The sequence below is a fragment of the Octopus sinensis genome, linkage group LG7, assembly GCF_006345805.1.
Source record: "Octopus sinensis linkage group LG7, ASM634580v1, whole genome shotgun sequence".
Lineage (NCBI taxonomy): Eukaryota > Metazoa > Mollusca > Cephalopoda > Octopoda > Octopodidae > Octopus > Octopus sinensis.
The window spans coordinates 21,022,037-21,038,288 of record NC_043003.1 but is presented as its reverse complement, the minus strand read 5'-3'; the positions used below and the strand labels follow the sequence as shown (position 1 = coordinate 21,038,288).

Here is a 16,252-nt window from a genome sequence, read left to right as displayed (position 1 = left end):
AAAATTTCTATAAATTCTTTCCAGAGTGTGTAAATTGTAACTATATCAGAATTTGATGTGAAAATCAAAATGGTGAGCATGTACACATACATAATAAATAAATAAATGCACCCTTTTAAAGCCTAGCCAGGCTCATGGGCCCGGTTTCCTGGTTCAATGGCATATGTGTTCCCCAGCTGGACGGGACACCAGTCCATTGCAGTGTTACTCATTTTCGCCAGCTGAGTGGACTGGAGCAACTTTAAATGAAGTGTTTTGCTCAAGAACACAACGCATCACCTGGTCCAGGAATCAAAACCACAATCTTATGATCATGGTGCTGACACCCTAATCACTAAGTCACATGCCTCCACACATACATATTGACACAATTTTTTTCAAAATATCAAGTTACATTTTATAGTTGTATGTGATATGTGTCAGTATGTATATGTGCTATTCCACTAGTTGGAAACCTATAACCAAAGATGTTATTGATCACAAACTAAAGGAATGATATAAAACAAAAATGCCCAACCTTTTCACCAAATATTCAGTCAATGATCTAGCTTTATAAGTTGCCTTTACATCTTCTTCTGTTACCTTGGTAATAGGCATTGACACACCAGGGTAGTTCAGTAGATTATAGAGCAGAGAATAGCTTGGAAACCCTGCAAAGAAAAACATCGGAATTAAAACGATAGTAAAAGGATTGTTGTTGTTGTTTTAACTCCAAATCATCTCCTATTGAGAGAAATCCTATAATCAATAATTCTAGCATGGCTGTCCCATCATTTTTACATCTACGACTCCATTTTATGACGCAAGGACATGATTGAGGAAGAATTTACTGCAATTTCTAGAAGATCTAGCAATCATGTAGAAGTTCCCATATTCACTGATGTGTTAGAGAATTCTTTTCTTGTTGTTTGGCATCAAGTTAGTTTTTTCTTTATTACCCACAAGGGGCTAAACATAGAGGGGACAAACAAGGACAGACACAGGGATTAAGTTGATTACATCGACCACAGTGCGTAACTGGTACTTAATTTATCGATCCCGAAAGGATGAAAGGCAAAGTTGACCTTGGCAGAATTTGAACTCAGAACATAGTGGCAGACAAAAAACCAGTAAGCATTTCACCCGGTGTGTTATGTTTCTGCCAGCTTGCCACATCAAGTTAGTATTCATCAAGCAAACCAATAATCGAATAAATTCCAGTTATGACAATCTCCACTTTTGTACAGGAAATCTATTGGATAAACCACAGTAGACTGACTCTCCTGTGGTAAATGACAGATAAAGGTTTTGCAACTTATTTGTTGGACAACCTGCACAAATGGTTCATTTGTAGTAATTAAATATTTCTGCTTTACATTAATTCACTACTTTCATCAAATCAACGTTGCCTATACATATACATGGTGTGCTGCACATCTTATGTGAAAGTGATCGCAAAGAATAGCAACATGAAATGAAATGTTTTTGCTCAGGAATACAATACACCACCTGATCCAGGAATCGAAACCACATCCTGGCAACCATGAACGCAACACCTTAGCTACTAGGCCTCACATCTATAAATCAAACGGCCATCCTATGACTTAGTGTTTGCATGATAATGACATTAAGGGTATGAGTATCTGCGGAATACTCAACCACATATGAAAATAGACAATTCCATTAATAAAATAACTAGAATACTTATGGTCAACACTGATGCATGCTCCATTCACTTAATTCACTCATCCAAGACTTCAGAGATATATCTTAAGATGTATTTTATACAAGTAAGATACTTAGCTTGATGAGTTAAAGTGAAATTGTGGTTGTGGCCAGTCCTAGTGACAGATAAAAGGCAGCCATGTTGATGGCACATAAAAGGTATTGGTGCCAATGATATGTAAAAGGTACCTGTACTGGTGATATGTAAAAGACAACTGTGCACTCTGTAGAATGGTTGGTAGTAGGGAGGGCATCCAGCCATAGAAACCCAGCCAAGACAGACTGGAGCCTGGTGCAGCTCTCTGGCTTACCAGCTCTAGCTAAACCTTCTAACCCATGCCAGCATAGAAAACAGATATGAAATCCTGATGATAATGTGATGCAGAAGGTCATTCTTTGACAACTAATCTGTTGTCATCATTGGTGGTAGTAATGGTGTTTAATGTCCACTTTTCCATGTTTGCATGGGTCAGACAGAATTTGTCGAGGCAGGTCACAGTTGTGTACAAGACAGGATAACAACTTCTTTATGTGACAACAATGTGCTCGTAACACACTTAGCTCATTGGTGCTTTGGAACTCTAGAACACCCATGTTTCAACATGGTTTTTGTATGTCTGATGTACCCAGATATTTGAGCCAAGAGAGAAGCTACTGACTCTGTTTTATATTTCAGTGAACAAAACTGTTTGCTGCTCAATGCTAATATCTGCTAACTGATAAAAAATTGACTAGAATATTTGCGTGCATGTGTGTGTGTGTGTGTGTGTGTGTGTGTGTGTATGTGTGTGTGCATCCTTGTATGATATATTATATGAAGCTGGCAATCTGGAAAGCTGTACCAGGATCCAATTCTCTGTTTTGGTGTGGTGCTTATGGCTGGATGTCCTCCCTAATGTCAGCCACTTTACAGAGTGTACTGGGTGCTTTTTACATGGCACCAGCATGGGTGCTTTTTTATGTAGCACCAAGATGGGTTCTTTTTGCGTGGAACCAGCACAGGTACTTTTTACATAGCACAAGCACCACAGGGTTGCCAAGTAGCTTGCAAGACAAAAACCTCTCAGCTGAGAGAGGGAGTGAAACTGACAGAAGTGGCTGTGTGTCAGGTGAGAAGTTAGAGTATGATAGAGGGACAGGGATAGCTGTGGCCACCCCTAAAAAAAGGTAAGGTTACATTTTTGTGTCCTGCTGACTCATAACAGCATGTTTCCGGTTTCTGCAGCATATAAATTCCCACCTGGATGGGACACCAGGATTACTCATTTTTGCCAGCTGAGTGGACTGGAGCAAAGTGGAATGAAGTGTTTTACTCAAGAACACAACGCGTCACCTGGTCCAGGAATTGAAACCACAATCTTATGATCATGAATCCAACACCACAACCACTAAACCATGTGTCTCCACTACTTGGCTACTCCAGTAGGACAATTAAGGAGAAGAAGGTGGGTGAAAGTTAGAGAAAAAGAATAGAGAGACAGTCAGAGCGAGAGACAGAGGCCTTACCCATAGGGAACAGTGTAGGGAGTATAAGTAGTACAGAGTGGATAGAGGGGATGTTCCTTAAGTGTGTGAGGGGAGGTGTTTTAGAGATAGCAAGAGATGGTGTGGGAGGAATTGGAGTGGCTGGGAGGTGGGTATGGTAGATATGTGGAGGGCATGGATTATGTGCAGAAAGACACTTGAAGGAGACAGACACGTATATATACGCTCACATGCATGCGTGTGTGTGTGTATACAACAGGCTTCCATTCACCATTACAATCCTTTGGTCAGTCTGGAGCCATAGCAGAAAACATCTGCTGAGGATGCCACACAGTGGGATTGAACCCAATATCACAGAGTTGGCAAGAGACCACTATTACTACACAGCGCATACCAGTGTTTTTACAGATAATGTTCTTGACCTTATCAGGTTACTGGAAGTTTACTTTTTAAATGTTCAATTTAGATTAATTTAAAGTGTTATGGACTTACTTCCAAAGTTTGGACACTTTATCAGAAGTGATGTTGAAGACATGACAGGGCAGATGAGAGCATCCAATTTATCTTTTTGCATAGCATCAGCAAATTCTTTATCGTATTTCTGAAACAAAAGAGAAGGGCTAATAATAAGTGACATAAAAAGAGTAAATAAATAAAGACTACAGCCAACGATAAATAAAGGTTTTAATTCTTAAAGGACAAACTTGTTTGTTCTAAGTGATTTACTTTAATGGTACAAGCTGCTGCTACAGGCAGTGGCTGTGGTAGTATGAAGGAGGAGGAAGAGGAGGGAAAGGGGAGGGGAGGAGGAAGAAGACGAAGAAGAAGAAGAAGGAGGAGGAGGAGGAGGAGGAGGAAAGGGTGTTGGTGGTGATTATGATGATGATGAATTTAATTGGAGCCATGAAACGTACATAGTGTTTTTACTTATATTATATATTTATCATTCATTTATACTTTTTGAGATCTAGTTATAAGTTAATAAAAAAAAATATTATATATATATGTTATTTGTTATTTATGTATTGGTTTATGTCTATCACTGTTTGAGTTGCATAATAGTGGTTTTATCTCTAATTCATATTTATATATATATATATATATATTAGAAGGTTTGGAGGTGATGTACAGGTATTATATATTAAAAAGAATAAGGTACTCAGAAATCTGGATGGTTTTATATTTACAGATTTTATTAATATGTCACATGTTTTTATAAATCATATATTAGCGCTTGCATCTACTCCAGAATCTATTCTGGAGATTCTACTAGAGTAGATGCAAGTGCTAAAATATGATTTATAAAAACATGTGACATATTAATAAAAATCTGTAAATGTACAACCATCCAGATTTCTGAGTACCTTATTTCTTCTAATATAAATATAAAGATATATATATAGGGAGAGTTCATGAAAAAACCAAAAGACGAAGACAGGTGGTGTAGAAAACAAACAGATGTATTAGTATAACGCTCAGAAATTGAAAGTCTTTTACATTTCGAGCCTACGCTCTTCTACAGAAAGGGACACAGAAAAAAAACAAGGAGAGAAAAAAAATGTGTGTAGTGGCTACCAATCTATCATGGTGACTATATATATATATATCAGAGGCGATTCCATGCCATCAGCGTCACTTGGGCTCATCACAGATTTTGCATAAGACACAAGCCTGCTCGAAGATTTCATGTTTTTCCACAATATTTCTAGCCCCAATGGCTTATGTTTTTATATCTATCCCTATGTTTTTTTCCATTTCTAAGTTAGGGGTAAAAATAAGGCAACCCTGCAAAACACAACTGATCTTTGCACACAGATGCACAGAATAACAACAGCAGAATGCACAACAAATAGCAGCGATCTGACTGTTGCCTGTACTCTTGACAAGAGATACCAGTTAGTCTTTCACACCTACCAAGCTCCTTTGTATTAGCCTGAGTTGCTGGATAATTTTCCGTTCCTTTAACAATATTGTAGAACGGAAAATTTTCGTAGATCGGAATTTAAATCCTAATCTCTATAGAAATTTATTGTTTCAAGAAAACTTTGACTTCAAACACTTTTAATTTTTAGGATTATAGCTAACAACTTGGGCTTGTAACTTCTGAGCCCGAGTCAGGCATGTATGAACTACGTCGAGGGAAAGTCTGTTACGAATGATATTTTTTGACATAGGGCAATCACCAGACACTGAATGAAAATAAATGAACTGCAACCAGGATCAATAAAAGGAGCCTGAGTTATGGGCTGCAAATACATGTTCACTTTCCTAAATTTATACTCGGGCTAAGGCTGAACAGCCTGTGGGAGACACCACTGATATATATATACACTACCGTCAGAAATTAATTAGCACCCTTGATTTGCTCTTCACTCAAGGTATTTGCTGTCACCTAGTGGCCATATCTCGAACTATTGCTTTGTTGCGAGTTCACTGTTGTGCAGAACGATGACGTAACTTTGTTTGCAGAGCAGTTTGAGAGTCTACAGCCTAATGATGTTGACATAGCAGTGCAACAACAACTTGGAGTGCGGATGCAGACAAATCTTCCTTTGTTTGATAGATATAGGTAGCGCCTCGCAAGGACCGAAATCACACCATACTAAGTTTTCTCATCGCGTAAGACGTTTTGAACAGCTTGTAGGTTAATTGATTTGTGTATTTGCAAGATTTTTTTCCTCACAAATTCTCCTACACTCTGCTTGGTGACGTCACTTCCGGTTCGCAAAACTTTCTGTTATACATCAAATAAGGTGAGAAATTCTGCTTTCTTTCTTTTTTGTTTAATGAATAATAACTCATAGCAGTTTTGTTATAGCATAACATTATTCAAATGAATAGTTTTAATGAAAATAACTGGTTTTTATCGTTCATTCCTAGATGGGCCCAAGACCTCGCATGACCTTGGAGAGACGGTACAAGGCTCTCTCGTGGCGTGGGAAGCTGTCGGAGGTTGCAATAGCCAGAAAACTTGGTGTAGCCAGGCGCACAATTCAGTGCTTATTTAAGAAATACGAGGAAACCGGATCAGCAGCTGACAAAAAGGGTAGGGGACGGAAGAGGCTGACGACCCAGCGGAGGACCGGATGCTGATCTGAAAGTCACTGTACAACCGAAGGGTAACGAGCCGGCAACTGGCGGAGGAGATACAAAAGATGACAGGGAAGCAGTTGTCTACAACCACCGTCAAGACCAGATTACTGGAAGCTGGTCTAAAATCCTGTAGGGCCACCCGTAAGCCGCTCCTTACAGCCCAAAACCGGAAGAGGCGGCTGCTCTGGGCCCGTGCCCACAAGACATGGACCGTGCAGCAGTGGTGGCGGACAGTGACGTTCACTGACGAGTCGCGATTCAGTCTCGTCAGTAACAAGCCTGTCCATGTGCGACGCCGCAGGGGTGAGCGCTTCAACAAAGACTGCATTGCTCCCACCATGAAGTAAGGTGGGGGTGGTCTGATGGTGTGAGGGGCGTTCAGCTACAGTGGTGTTGGGCAGCTCTATGCCGTCGAAGGCAACATCAACGCAGCAAAGTACGTTGAGATAGTATGGGATACTTCTTTGGTGGCAAGGAGTACTGCTCCAGCAGGACAACGCGCCTTCCCACACAGCCAAGCTCACAACCGGTTTCTTCAAGGACTATGGGGTGACGGTCATGGACTGGCCTGGCCAGTCACCTGACCTGAACCCTATTGAGAACCTCTGGAGTCGATTGGGTAGGGATTTGAATGTGCAACAATACAGGAACCGACACAAGCTGTTTGGGGCACTTCTTGCTGCATGGGGGGGGGGCATCCCTGCACAGTACCTGCAGGCACTCATAGACAGCATGCCGACCCGCGTAGCAGCTGTCATTGCTGCCAAAGGAGGAGCAACAAGATATTGACTAAATTTCACGATTAATAACAATTATGTGGTGTGCTGGGATATGTTTTAATAAATTTTTGATTAAAAACGAGTTCGTTTCTGATAATAAGTTAAATTAAGAAAATGTAAGAAAATGTAGAAATTTGAGAAGTGCTAATTAATTTCCGACGCAAGTGTATATATGTATATATATATGTATATATATGTTATATATATGTATGTATTGTATATTTTAATGTTTTGCTTAGGCAGAGCAAGACTAATAACCAGGTGTACCACTCAGTATACGTATACTTCAGAATAATAATGTTAGACGAGTATATTATGTATATATGTGTGTGTGTGTGGAGTTTACTCTATTAATTTTTGCAATATTATTGTTGACAAAATGGGTTTCCAACTACGACATAATCAAAAATGTGAACTTGAACTAATTCTGTTAGACATAAACTGAAAGAAAAACTATTTTAAAGAGACTCACTTCTTTTTCAGCAACCAATTTATATATGTCTTGAGTTTTCCTGGAATTAAAAACAGAGAGAAAAATATTGAAATATTAAAAAATTTTTTTTTTATATCTTATAAAATCTAAATAATTTAAACTACCTAAGACCACTCTTCATTGCATGACTCCCAGCTTTACCAACTGGAAATCTTCTTCTTTCTAATCCTTGTAGCTTGTCACACTGTTTTTTTCTTCTACCACTTCTGGTTCACATATGAAGATCCTACGGTCTAGCATTCTTTAGCAATTGCAGCCATTAGTATTTAAACCAGCCATATCCAGCCCAAATATTCTACCAGCTTATATGTGAGTATAAAAATTATACATGAAAGGAAAAGCCACTAAGTGGTTTCTCAACATGCTAGAAATAGGAGTTAAATCCCAACCGCAAAAAACTATTCTAATTTTAGCATGTTGAATGTAGGTGGGCTGGACAATTTGAGAGAATTCAAAAAGAGAATTGTCGTTCCTGTACCTTGAAGTTTTGTCCTTAACGATTTAATATACTAATTAATTAATCAACCAATGATTTAACCATCTGTAGCTCTTTAGGGAGAACTGCTATGGGCATATAATCATAAAACTTCAATGCATACTGTATCAGAGAAGATATATACATACGGGAATCTATCTTTCTGCTCATTTCCTTCCTAAAGACAACACATGCTTATACCTGCCTCCTCTCATAGCTCGTCCTCCTAGCGTTCATAATAATTTTTTCTATCATCTTAGCTTAACAGCTCTCACCGTTTGTTTTTAGTGTTTTGTTCTCACTGTCCTGTTCTTGTTACCACTTTCACCCTCCATAAAAAATCCCATTTTATTTAATTTGCTTTGTGCAGGACTGTTTCAATGAAGTCTCGTATTGTCCTTGCCTTCGAAACGCAGAGTAGATGAAACAGGGACAACTGATGAAGGGGAATGTTCTTTATGTTGTATGTCTCGTTTCTCTGTTTATTTTTTCGTTGTTTGAAAAAAGTTCATTTTCTATGTTTTCATTTTTTATTGTGTTCAACGTTTTTTTTTATGTCCTGTACCCATATATGCATGTATCTATACATATATATGTAAGTATGTACATATATGTATATATATATGCATATATCTATATATTATTTATATTATTATATGAGGAATTCAAGACAGGCTGACCCTGGGAGCTCCTCTACGCTGACGACCTTGCTCTTATTGCTGAGTCACTATCAGAACTGGAGGAGAAGTTCCAGGTGTGGAAGGAGGGTTTAGAATCGAGGGGCTTAGAGTCAACCTAGCTAAAACCAAAGTACTAATAAGTAGGAAGGTAGACAATCCACAAATGTCTTCAGGAAGATGGCCCTGCTCGATCTGTAGAAAAGGTGTAGGTAGAAACTCTATAAGATGTACCCAGTGTAAGCTATGGACACATAAGAGGTGCAGCAATGTCAAAGGTAGGCTAACTGGGAGGATAGTTTTGGTATGTGGCAGATGCTCGGGAGCATTAACCTCCGAAAATCTGCAGAAAAACAACTTCCGTCACTTTCCATGGGGAAAAACTAGAAGTAGTTGATAGCTTCCGTTATCTAGGTGACCAAGTCAGTAGTGGGGGTGGGTGCGCTGAAAGTGTAACTGCTAGAATAAGAATAGCCTGGGCAAAGTTTAGGGAGCTCTTACCTCTGCTGGTGACTAAAGGCCTCTCGCTCAGAGTAAAAGGCAGACTGTATGATGCGTGTGTACGAACAGCCATGCTACATGGCAGTGAAACATGGGCCGTGACTGCCGAGGACATGCGTAAGCTCGTGGGAATGAAGCCAGTATGCTCCGATGGATGTGTAATGTCAGTATACATACTCGACAGAGCGTTAGCACCTTGAGAGAAATGTTGTACCTAAGAAGCATCAGTTGTGGTGTGCAAGAGAGACGATTGCGCTGGTATGGTCATGTGGCGAGAATGGATGAAGATAGGTGTGTGAGAAAGTGCCAATCCCTAGCAGTTGAGGGAACCCGTGGAAGAGGTAGACCCAGGAAAACTGGGACGAGGTGGTGAAGCACGACCTTCGAACTTTAGGCCTCACTGAGGAAATGACCAGCGACCGAGACCTTTGGAAATATTCTGTACGTGAGAAGACCAGGCAGGACAAGTGAGCCCAGCCCACTTATGAATGCCTTTCCTCCTTGGACACAAAGACCTGTTGAGGCAAGCGAAGTCGATATAGAACCTCATCCGACGACAGACACCCATGCCAACCCCCTCTGGGGCAAGCGAAATCGAAACCGAATTGAACCAGCCAGGATCCCTGGTCTGGTGGTACGTAAAAAGCACTATCCGACTCGTGGCCGATGCCAGCGCCGCTTCGACTGGCTTCCGTGCCGGTGGCACGTAAAATACTCCAATCCGACCGTACGACAGGCACCCATGCCAACCCCCTTTGCTTGTGAAGACATGTTGGGGCAAGCGAAATCGAAATCGAAATCGAATTGAACCAGCCAGGATCCCTGGTCTGGTGGTACGTAAAAGTACTATCCGACTCATGGCCGATGCCAGCACCGCCTCGGCTGGCTTCCGTGCCGGTGGCACATAAAATACACCAATCCGACCGTGGCCATTGCCAGCCTCGCCTGGCACCTGTGCAGGTGGCACGTCAGCCTCGCCTGGCACCTGTGCAGGTGGCACGTAAAAAGCGCCCTACACTCACGGAGTGGTTGGCGTTAGGAAGGACATCCAGCTGTAGAAACATTGCCAGATTAGACTGGAGCCTGGTGCAGCCTTCTGGCTTCCCAGATCCCCGGTCGAACCGTCCAACCCATGCTAGCATGGAGAACGGACGTTAAACGATGATGATGATGATGATGATGATCAAATGCCATGCATCCTTTTCCAAGTAAGTTTTATCTATCTATCTATCTATCTATCTATCTATCTATCTATCTATCTATCTATCTATCTCTCTATCTCTCTATATATATATATATACATATATACATACAAATATATATACATATGCATACATATGTATGTATATATATTCTTTTGTTCTTTTACTTGTCTAAGTCATTAGACTGTGCCCATGCTGGGGCGTATTATTGTGTGAACATCACAACATAAACACTGTAGTGCAAAAGATTAAAGTATAACAATAAACAAAGGTATAGACTCCATGATGTAAACAGTATGGTAAAGAGCAGCAGAGTTTACTGGAAAGAAAGATATATATATAGAAACAAACAAGCAAAGACAGGATAAAATGTTTTACACTCACCTACATCCATCTAATGCATTAATGACTTTAGATGAAAACTTGTCCTGGCAAAACAGAAGGATTAACATAAGTAAAGAAGTGAACAAACAAATGATGGGAAAGCAAAATATTTTTGCATTATTTACATTATTTACATTTGACGGATATTTGTCCTCATCTTGTTTGCTGTTACATAAAGTTCCGAGTTCGATTCCAGGCAGTGACATGAATAATAATAATAATAATAATAATAATAATAATAATAATAATAATAATAATAATAATAATAATGATAATAACATTGAAAAATACCTTAGGAATCAGAACTCAGGTTCGAAATTTCTCCAAGACACCTGATGAAGACTGGAGTGTATATCAGCTGAAACGTTGTGTTAACAACAAACAAGATGAGGACAAATATCCGTCAAATGTAAATTATGTAAATAATGTAAATAATGTACATAATTCTTTATCTCTTAAATATAGAACTGCAAAATATTTTTCATTTAAAAACCATCTTATTTCTTTTTTCTTTTATTTATTTGTTGAGTTATTATTTATCTATTTATTTATTTCATCATCATCACCATCATCATTCAATATCCATTGTCCATGCTGGTATGGGTGGAACGGTGCGACCAAGGCTGATAAGCTGAGGGGCCGCACCAGACTATAGTCTGATTTGGTGTGATTTCTACGACTGGATGTCCTTCTTAATGCCAACCACTCTGAGAGTGTAATGTGTGCTTTTGCATGCCACTGGCACGGGTGTCAGTTGTATGACACCAGTGCCTATGATGACTACCATTTCATTTGTCTGGATGAGTCTTCTACACAAGCACAGCATATTGCCAAAGGTCTCAGTCATTTGTCATTGCCTCTGTGAGGCCCAACACTCGAAAGGTGCTTTTTATGTGCCATCAGCACAGGTGCCAATTATGTGACACTGACAACAGCCACATGAAATTGTTTTCTATAATTTCAAAGTATACTCAGTAGTAGCACGCGAGGCAAAATGCTTAGCATTATTTCTGAGTTCTGAGTTCAAATTCCACTGAGGTCAACTTTGCTTTTCATCCTTTCGGGGTCGATTAAATAAGTACCAGTTATGCACTAGAGTTGATGTAATTGACTTAATCCCTTTGTATGTCCTTGTTTGTCTCCTCTATGTTTATCCCCCAGTGGGTAATAAAGAAATAAATATGAACCTTTGAGTATTCAGTTGTTTGCTCAACCAGATGAATTCTTACTCATGAAATAACCATACTAGTGGCTGAGTATTCCACAGACATGTGCACTGTGTACTCTTCACACTGTTGTTAGGCTGAATCAGTGTGAGATGATGTGACACGGCCAAAATGAGACAACTGGGTGCAGCTGTTTGGATGCTGGTGATTTGGTATGGCTGAGTGGGACACTGGTCTTGCTTAGGTGACAGGAATTTTTGGTGCTGAACACAACACACACACACACATACACACACACATGTGCAAACTCACATGCACATGTATGCAGAAACATACACATACAGATAAGAGAGTTGAAGAGAAAAACAAAGAGAGGAACAGAGAGAAGGAGAAAGAGGGGGGGATATTGCCATATATTAAATCAACACAGTGAACATAGGCATTTTTCCTCTCATCACACTCATACAGAGAAATATGCTTACACTCATAAACAGAGAGGGGAAGGAGAGAGGAGTGGATGAGAGAGAGAAAGGAAGAGGGAGGGAGAGAATAACAAATGAAGCATTAAAACGTCTGCTGTCAAGTAAGTCAGCATCAAATTAGCGAGGCCAAATAGGCAAGGCCAAAACGGCTGTGCCAGAATGTCTCATGCCCAGCAAAGCTAAACCCTTGAATTAGATGTACAGTATAAGAGAGAGAGCTAGAATTTCTAGCAACATGGAAATTTCTGTGAGGCATACAATGGCTGAATGTAAATAAATGTTTTAGTAAAATTTGACCTCTTGGTCACATGATCAGCAATGTAATCGATGACTTATATGCACCACATGCACATGAATTCTACAAAGTATGTTTATATTAGACAATGAACTCAAAAAGAAGACAACATGAGAGGGTCAAGTTTTAATGAATGTTGCTTTAGTTTACCCTTAAAAAGAAAGGAAACATCCTTGACATTTCAGTCATTAGTCCTTCATCAGCAAATAAAACATATTTGGCAGGAAAATATTTGGGATTAAGAAGATAATACTTACAAAAGGATAAACAAGGGTTGAAATAATTTTCTTAAAACCTTCTGAATTTCTTAGAAAATACAACTCCTTACTTGGGTTTTCATATTTTCTGGAACAGAAGGAGAAAAATATGCAGGTTGTACTGAAAGTAATGTAAAAGCGGGTATAATCTTTTTATTAACTAACAGAAATATGATACTATAATCTTAATATGTGATCTGCAGTTTTACTGTTTTTTTGCTTTGTTAGATAGAATAAAGAGGTGACCATGGGATTGGACCTAGAAAGTTACCCTCCTAGGCACAAGTCAGGGCAAGATTGTTTGTGGAAGGCTAGCACTCACCCATGCAATACCAGACTCTCCTCTCCACACCACTGATGTTATCCAAGGGAAAGGCAAAGGCCGATACAGCTTGGCACCAGTGATGTCGCAACTCATTTCTACAGCTGAGTTAACTGCAGCAACGTGAAATAAAGTGTCTTGCTCAAGAACACAACATGCAGCCTGGTCCGGGAATTGAACTCACAACCTCACAATCGTAAGCTCTACACTCTAACCACTGAGCCATGTGCCTTCACAGATAGTGTAATTCATTATATAAAGTAGAAAATTAGGAAAAGCTTTGAATATGGATGCATAATCATGTGCTTAACCCTATAGTGTTTAAACGGCTAAAATATGTCACATGGTTTATGTTCAAAATGACCAGAACTGGCCAATCACACCTACTTTACAATGTCATTCTTAAAATAAGCCATCACATCACTGAAATCTGAAAGCTACAAGATAATGTGAGACCAATTCAAAACAATGTGAATAAATAAACATTACACTTGACAGAAGTTTGCCTTGAAACCTCATGGTTCCTGGTTCAATTCTATCATGTGGCATCTTGAGCAAGTGTTATCTGCTGGGACAGCTACTGCCTTGTTGAATGAAATCTGATATACTCACATAACTATTGCATAATGTGTGAAGGCATATGGCCTAGTGGTCAGAGTGTTGCACTCACTATGGCAAGAGCATGGTTTCAATTCCCAGACTGGCTTGTTAGTTGTATTTTTTGAGTAAAACATTTCATTTTATCAATAAATCTCTGAACGAGGTATAAACAGTAACTGCATGACAGTGGGAGGTATATTTGCCATCTCAATATGGCTAACCACTAAGGGTGGGTGTTATTGTAGCTTGTAGCCCCAGGAGAACATCGTCTCCAGCTGGCTTTAGGCACACTTTCTGTGCCCTTAAGGTATTTGCAAAGAGAGTTCATCCTTCCCTGATGACCTCCTTTGCAAATACCTTAAGGGCACAGAAAGTGTGCCTAAAGCCAGCTGGAGACGATGTTCTCCTGGGGCTACAAGCTACAGTAACACCCACCCTTAGTGGTTAGCCATATTGAGATGGCAAATATACCTCTCATTTCATTTTATGTTGCTCCAGTAAATGAGTAACCCTGTGGCAGACTGGCATTCCCTAGCTTGTTGGGTAGCATCCTTCAAAAGCTATATAATCCTTTCTACTATGGGCACAAAGCCTGAAATTTGGAGGGAAAAGAGTAAGTCAATCACATTAACCCCAGTACTCAACTGGTACTTATTTTATCAACACTGAAAGTATGAAAGGCAAAGTCAACCTTGGTGGAATTTGAACTCAAAAGAAAGACAAACGAAATGCTGCTAAGCATTTTGTCCAGCATGCTAACAATTCTGCTAGCTTGTGCCTTAATCATCATCATCATCATCATCATTTAGCGTCTGCTTTCCATGCTAGCATGGGTTGGACGGTTCAACTGGGGTCTGGGAGGCCAGAAGGCTGCACCAGGCCCAGACTGATCTGGCAAGATTTCTACGGCTGGATGCCCTTCCTAACGCCAACCACTCCGTGAGTGTAGTGGGTGCTTTTCACGTGCCAGACAGGGCTGGCAAATGGCCACGGTTGGATGGTGCTTTTTACGTGCCACCGGCACGGGGGCTGGGCTAGGCTGTAAACGGCCACGGATAATAATAATAGTTTCAAATTTTTGCACAAGGTCAGCAATTTTGATAACATTGGCCCCAGTGCTCAACTGGTTATTATTTTATCAACCCTGAAAGGATGAAAGGCAATGTTGACCTCAGCAGAATTTGAACTCAGAACGTTAAGACAGACAAAATGCTGCTAACCATTTTGCCTGGCATGCTAACAGTGCTGCCAGCTCGCTGCCTTAATAATAATAATAATAATAATAATAATAATAATAATAATAATAATAATAATAATAACAATCCTTTCTACTATAGGCACAAGGCCTGAAATTTGGAGGGAAAAGAGTAAGTATATCACATCAACCCCAGTACGCAACTGGTACTTATTTTATCGATCCTGAAAATATGAAAGGCAAAGCCAACCTTGGCGTAATTTGAACTCAAAACATGACGACAGACAAAATGCTGCTAAGCATTTTTCCTGGTAGGCTAATGATTCTGTAAACTTGCATCTTAATAATAATAAAAATAATAATAATAATAATAATAATAATAATAATGATTATAATAATAATAGTAATAACAATAACAATAACAATAATAATAATGATAATATTGGTTTCAAATTTTTGCACAAGGCCAGCAATTTTGTGGACAGTAGTTAATAAATAACATCAGCCTTAGTTTCCAGTCTACTCAGCTGACAAAACTGAGTAGTACTTATATTTCAAAGGACCAGCCATTTTACATTCTGTGTCACACACTGAATCTACCTGAGAACTACACTAAGGGTACATGTGTCAGTGGAGTAGAGTACTCAGCCACTTGCATGCTAATTTCACAAGCACACTATTCCATTGATCGGATCAACTGGAACCACCGTTGTCCTCATCTTCAACAAGTGTCTTGGGGAAATTTTGAACATGGGTTCTCATTCCTAAGGTATTTTTCGATGTTATTATTATTATTATTAATAATTACTACTACTACTACTACTACTACTACTACTATTATTATTCAGGTCACTGCCTGGAATTGAACTTGGAATTTTGGTGTTAGTAGCCCAAACTCTTAACCACTACACCATTATGTAAATAATGTAAATAATGTACATAATTCCTCATCTCTTAAATATAGGCATAGGAGTTGCTGTGTGGTAAGTAGCTTGCTTATGAACCACATGGTTCCGGGTTCAGTTTCACTGCATAGCACCTTGGGCAAGTGTCCTCTACTATAGCCTCAGGCCAACCAAAGCCTTGTGAGTGGATTTGATAGACAGAAACTGAAAGAAGCTCATCGTATATATATGTATGTG

General features: G+C 39.5%; 1 protein-coding gene and 1 long non-coding RNA gene across 4 annotated transcripts in view; one reads left to right on the top strand and one right to left on the bottom strand.

Annotated features, from left to right (window-relative positions):
• Nucleotides 1–16,252, top strand: part of LOC115214225 (fatty-acid amide hydrolase 1-like) — a 260,401-nt gene that overhangs the window by 61,644 nt on the left and 182,505 nt on the right. The gene's annotated exons all lie outside the window — the stretch shown is intronic.
• LOC115213786 lies at nt 516–13,090 on the bottom strand. The gene is made up of 5 exons (XR_003881865.2): nt 12,994–13,090; nt 10,794–10,837; nt 7,534–7,573; nt 3,682–3,790; nt 516–650 (listed from the first exon to the last, which is right to left on the bottom strand). It is a non-coding gene; the product is annotated as an uncharacterized LOC115213786 (long non-coding RNA).